We start from the raw sequence: 6,000 nt of genomic DNA, 5'->3' as shown, positions 1-6,000 counted from the left end.
TAGTAAACAGGAGTAAATGGAGAACAAAGCGCACAAGCAAAAACGGAGCAGGAAGGACCCAGAATCAAAAATAAAATAAAAGGGCACTTTAATGTGACAAAAGACCCATCCAACGCGTTTCGAACTTCACAGCGTTCTTTTTCTATTCTCTTCCATATCTTAACAGGAATAATTGTATTTGTGTGCTAAATAAAGGACCCCTTACATATCTCTTATGTTCCTGCATCTTAGCGTATGACGCCCTACAGATGATGTAGGACGTTATTGCAAATGGAGGGGTATAAAGTTCATGCTTTTATTGGTGTTTGTTATTCCTTGATAAAGCACCAATAGGTGCGAAACGCGTTGGGAGGATACTTGCCTCATTTTTCATATGGCTCAAATAAATTAAAAAAAATTTAAGAGTACATTTTGCCCTCCTTATTCCATGTGGGTGTGTACTGTTTCCATTTTTTCCTTCACCCTTCCACACCTTATCTCGAAAAGGGGGGCATTTATTTAGCTACCTTTTGTGGCCAGCAGATGGTAAGACTGTCTGCCTCACCCAGGCAACTCGCAGAGGCGCGATCCCACCCTAGAATTCTCTGTGTGAAGGTATAGGAGACATACAAACGGTTTTAGTTTTATGGATCAGGGTAACTCTTTGGGTAGTTAATCCTCCCGGATTTAATTGTACCTCATTTGCATCAGCTAATGACATATTGAGAATTTATAGAGAGCAATAGGAATTAGGAAAGCATAGAGCTACTGTAACTTTAATAGACATTTCGGGATGTATGAATTTTAAGGCAGCGCACTGCAGGGCGGGTAGTCAATTGGTAGAATCCGAGACTTGCAAAGTAACGATAGGGTTAAGTACAATCTTACCTGTGTAGAAAATCTCCATGCCTGGGTTATTTCTGGAGTGACATCTGTGCTTTATGAACAGACCGACATTATATGCTTTAATATGTGTTACGTTTCTGCTGCAATAATGGCCTTGGTGTTATAGCACAGGGATAACTTATTTTATGAAGAACAAAATGACATTTAATTTCATTTGGCTATGAAGTTTGTTAAAGGCTGTCAATCCCAGCGTTTACATGAATAAATCCCTTCACAGAGCAGTACATGAGGTTTCAGAACTCGTTACACTTTTATGAATCTAAATAACGATTTCCATGACTTAAGTTAACACTTTGTGGGCTGCATATAAAGCAACTCAGAGGCCTGAATAAAGCATCTATGTATCAAGGTATTTGTCACTTTTTTTGCCCAGTGATTTGAGGACATTTGTAGGAGGAATGCGGAGATATCAGATGCATAAATCACAATTAAACGATTCAATTATGTGTCTGAGTCTGTCACCTTTTTTTTTCTATTTTATCTGCTTCAAAAATCTCTGCTAAGTATGACTTTCAATAGACTTCTCTGACTGGCCAGCTGCTTAAAATGAGTAGAGGTGCCTTTATACAAATGCACATACAACTTTTCTTGAGCCTTGTGGCTAAAATATTTCATTCACAGAAATACCCTAAGGTCTGAAATGTCAAATACTTTATATTTAAATCGGAAAAAAATGCAGAATTCTTTGAACAGGCAATAAACACTGATCGTTAATTACAATTTTAATAATAACAACTTTAGTTCATATAGTACTTTTTTCCCAAAGGGACTCAATGCGTCACAATTACAGAATGGTGAGTGGTACTCAGCACATAGGTATGTTACAGGCACAGCCCCTATGCAGATAAGCTTACAATTTATGTTTTTTGTACCTAAGGCACAGGGATAAAGGGACTTGACCAAGGTCACTAGGTGCTGACACTGGGAATTGAACAAGGTTCTTCTGCGTCAAATTCAGTGTTGTTGCTCACAGTCAGTGTCGTTACTCACAGACCCGCTGCTCCTCCGCCCTCTCCAATGTGCTCTTCCCTCAACAGAGATAGTGAGTCCTATATACACAGCTATGTGAGAGATTCAAATGTGTTAGTATGTATCATGAGTGGCTAGTCCCAGGATAAAACAACACCAGATTGAGCAAAGATATACATTTCCTTCATTCCATTCTTCTGGTAGGTGAGCATTCAGTTTATCCATTAGATTGTAAGCTCTTCAGGGTACTCATTGGCTGCTATTTCTCAAGCTCAATTTAGCCCTAAAATAAAAGTAATTCGGAACATGGATCTATTGGGGTTATTTACGGGGGCAAACTCTGTGCAAATAAAATGCACCAGATTTATCAAAGGAAAGACTGCAACCGCTTTGTACGAGATTCCTTTTCATGAATGAATCCGGTGATGTTTTTGCACTGGCTTCCCCCAAAGTTGAGCAGCTGGGAGAACCCTCTGCCCACATTTTACCATCTGATGCCAACGTCTCCTTTCTCTTCCCTGGACCGTCATATAAACACAGGTAAGAAATGCAGCAGCCCCCAAAAATACTCATTTAATAAATATCCACTCTTTGTTTCTTGCTTTAAGATAAAAAAATAAAATGTAAACCACTTAAGCACGCCTCTCACCCTCAGAGGACCTTTAAAGGGACCCTAACTGTGCCTGCAAACCTCTAGGTGCCAAAATATATTTTGATGACTATCTCACCAGTGTCATTTTCAAGGGAAGCCAAAGACCTCTTCACCTCCCCAGCAGAGCTCCCTCTGATATCTAACAGTTCATTTGATTTTTTGACAGCTACAGCAAACTCTCTCTCTACTTTTGTTTGCTGAATCGATTAAAATGCTTTTCACTTTCTCATTTTCCCCTCTGCCTTTGTTCCACCGTACGGTGAAGTCTTGTTCTTTCTTCCCTTTTTTATTTTTTTTTTCCACCTCCATTAAATCAGAATAGGCTTCATCAATAACTTATAGGCTCCAAGCACCCAGATATGGAGTTGATATTAAAGGGAAAAAAAGGACGAGATTGCTTCAATTAAATAAACAAAGACGGCAGCCGTGGATACTCTGTGTTTTCTGAAATGAAACACGCTTCTTTCGTACTAATAAATATTGGAGTTTGAAATTGCTCCCCCGATAGAGTCCGTCTTGTCTGCTATAGAACCTTCTGCTTTGATCCTCAATGAGCAGAGTGTTAGGGAGACACAGTAACTAACCCATGTTTCGTTGCTAGATTCTCATAGAAACATCATTTAAGGGCAGATAATAACCGCTTGGCCAACCCTGTCTGCCCATTTTCCTATCTGCAGTAAAACCCCAGACTTTATTTGATCCCTGGCTTTCTTTCCTACAGTATTTAGGATTTAGCCTTATGTTAATGCCGAGAGTGTTCGATTTCCCTTACTGTATATACCTCTCCCTATACAACCTCACACCGTGCTGGCTTTCCGCATTGCTTTGTTACATTACTCGCCTACTTTGAAGTGAGCTGAAATAATGGCTCCCACGTTCCTGTCCTTTGTAGTAGTTTTGCCATTGGATCTTTGTGACGCAATGCATTATTTTGCACTTTTTGGCATTAAATTGTAGTTGCCACATTCTTGACCATTCCTCCAATCTACATAAATCATTATTCATTCTTTTTTTACTCCCCTGAAGTGTCAACCCTGTTGAAATATTTGTGTCCTCTGCTAAAAGGCATACATTCCCCTCCAGACCATTTGTAATGTCTCTCCTCCTGTCACTCCCATCTACAAGACTTCTCCCATGCTGCACTCTGTAGAATTCCCTACCATGCACCATCAGACTCTGACCCCAGCTTTTAGACATGTAAAAACTCCCTGAAAACTCACCTTTTAAAGGAAGCCTATCTGACATACCCAGGGCTGCCGGCAGCTTTCTCTGGGCCCAGGATAAGAGTTTCCCCAGCCCCCCCGCCCTTTTGGTGGCCTTGCAAAGCCCCCCTCTTTCTAATATACACTTCCTTGCAACCTCACCCCCTCTATTCCCTCCTTATCTACTTCTTCATTATCTACTTCTTCCCCCTTCTCACACACTCTCCCTGTGTTACACTTTTTCTCTCACTACTCCACTCTCTCACACCCTGACCTCCACTCTCTCTTCCACGCCCCACCTCCATTCTCTCACACTGCACCTCCCTCTCTCTCACTCCCCGACCTCCACTCTATCTCACAACCCACCTCTGTCTCTCTCACACCCCAACCTCCACTCTCTATCCCACACCCCACCTCCACTCTCACTCACACCACACCTCTCTCTCACTCACTGACCTCCACTCTCTCTCACACCACACCTCTCTCTCACTCACTGACCTCCACTCTCACTCACACTCCACCTCCCTCTCTCACTCCCCGACCTCCAATCTCTCTCTCAAGCCCCACCTCCCTCTCTCTCATTCCCCGACTTCTACTCTCTCTCGCACACCCCACCTCCCTCTCTCTCACTCCCCAACCTCCACTCTCTCGCACAACCCACCCTCTCTCTCACCACCCCACCTTCCCTATCTCTCATTCCCCCACCTCCCTTCTCTCTCACTCCCCCGCCTCTCTCCTTTCTCATTCCCCCGCTTCCCCTCTCTCTCACTCCCCTGCCTCCCCTCTCTCTCACTCCCCTGCCTCCCCTCTCTCTCATGCCCCACCTCCCCTCTCTCTCACCTCTCCTACAATCACACCTGCCCTCTCTCTCACCCTCCCACTCAACCCCCCTTAGACACACACACGCACGCACGCATGCACGCACGCACGCACACACACACACACACACACACGCACACACACACACCACAAACACACATACAATACAACCACACATACAATACAACCACACACACACACACACACACACACACACTTCCATCGGACACACACAATCACCATTGCACCACACAAACAATTCCACCACACATATACACACACACACACTTCTATGCCCCGACCACACACAATGCCCCCCACAACCCCCCCGACACACACACACACACACACACAATACCCCTCATATACACACACAATACCCCCTAATACAAACACACACACACAATAGCACCTCACACCACAATAACAACAAAAGACATAACCCCGCTACAATACCCTGACAATATTTAACTCCCAACAATACCCACACAATAAATAACCCCCAATAATGCTCACACAATACATACATGCCCAACAGTACCCACACCATATATCCCCACCCCCCAACAATACCCTCACCCCCTAACAATACCCACACAACACATACCCCCACAGTACCCACACCCCCCAACAAACCCACACCCCCCAACAATACCCACACAATACATACCCCCAACAATACCCACACAATACATAACCCCCAATAATGCCCACACAATACATACAAGCCCAACAATACCCACACAATACATACCCCCAACAATACCCACACAATACATACCCCCAACAATACCCACACAATACATAACCCCCAATAATGCCCACACAATACATACCCCCAACAATACCCACACCATATACTCCCACCCCCCAACAATACCCACACAATACATACCCCCCAACAATGCTGTTTGTTTCAACCATTGCCCCATAATTCCTCAAGATTGTAAACCCTCAGGAGCAGGACCCTCACCTCCCTGTGTCTGTTTGCGCTTGTCTGTCCTATGTCATTCTGTCCATGCAATTGAGGCAACTCTGCACCCCCACTGTACCACACTGCCCAATATGTTGGCGCTTGACACACCAAACGATAATAACAATAAATATTTTAAGAGCACCCCCAGCAACCAATGGGTTAAAACATCATTTCATGCGCAGGGCGAAAATATGTTGCTCTCCTACAAAGAGCACGTTGCACTATACAATGGTACGGAGCATCTTCTGGCAGTGAATGGGGTTAACTGAAGCCTTGTGCCCTTGATGTATTTGCCATTTATCTTAAACATTGAATCCTTCTATAACATGTGAAATATGAACGTTCCTTTAGAAAGCATTCTGCAGAAATCTAATATAATGTATTGCGTCTGTCTCCTATGTGTACAGTGCTTTATGGGTCTCTCTTTTTATAGATCCTCTTAAATATGTAGAAGACAGTGTTACTTATCTTGTTTACAGGGGTTCAGTCCTTCGCAT

The sequence above is a fragment of the Ascaphus truei genome, chromosome 10 (assembly GCF_040206685.1).
Source record: "Ascaphus truei isolate aAscTru1 chromosome 10, aAscTru1.hap1, whole genome shotgun sequence".
Taxonomy (NCBI): domain Eukaryota; kingdom Metazoa; phylum Chordata; class Amphibia; order Anura; family Ascaphidae; genus Ascaphus; species Ascaphus truei.
This window is presented reverse-complemented; position numbering follows the sequence as displayed.